Source organism: Oryzias melastigma, linkage group LG15 (assembly GCF_002922805.2).
Source record: "Oryzias melastigma strain HK-1 linkage group LG15, ASM292280v2, whole genome shotgun sequence".
In the NCBI taxonomy this organism is placed as follows: Eukaryota; Metazoa; Chordata; class Actinopteri; order Beloniformes; family Adrianichthyidae; genus Oryzias; species Oryzias melastigma.
In genome coordinates this window covers 25,432,213-25,433,056 of record NC_050526.1, presented here as the reverse complement: position 1 = coordinate 25,433,056, position 844 = coordinate 25,432,213, and positions in this window count along the sequence as shown.

Sequence of the window (844 nt, the reverse complement as noted above, 5' to 3'; positions counted from 1 at the left end):
TGTTAATCTGGTGGTTTTTATAGTTAAACAACACCTTACATTCTTTGTTAAGTTAGGAAGTTTTACAGAAACTATGTGGATTAATGTGGGTTGCTATTCTGTAAAATGCAATAATGTACAATTTGACCTTTTAAATAATTAAAGCTCTATTTTTTACTCTTTTCAAACACTGGTTTGTGGTTATTTTTGCTTGTCGTACCCTTTCTCAAAGCAGATTAAACTTCTTTCTTTACTAATGATGAAAAAATACATTATAAAAAAGTTTATTTGTTATAGCTTCATTAAATCTTTTGCAACATTTAATTTACTGTCCCCAGTTCATGCAAACGCTAATCCACCAGTGGAGTACGCTGACATTTACACGCGTTAACACAAGTGTTAGCCTGCTTTACTCTGAACAAACAGGATGAATCAATACTGAATTGTGCCATATTTGTTTGACTGTTGAAACGATCATTCCTCTGCTTTACACATTTAATTTTATTGCATGTGCATTAAAGAAGACACTTATCAGCTGCCAGATAACAGACACTCTCAGCTGCAGAAAGGATCGTCAAACAAAAGCTTCTGTAGGCAAACAGCCTTCCCAGTTGAGGGTAACTCCAGGCAATAGCAGGGAGACCCTCTAGGGAAAATAAACCTAAAGAACAAAGACATTTGGAACAAGCTGACATTGTCTGATTGCACTGTTGACAGTGGGAGGGCGTGTGCACGTTTACGCTCTTTTCACATTTACACTTGTTATGGCAAAGACATTATTAAACTAACCCGTTAGTGCTTTAGGACCTCCTAAAAATAAAGCTGTGGTCCTGATGGTCCTCACACTGAAAGTTTCTCTCCAGAC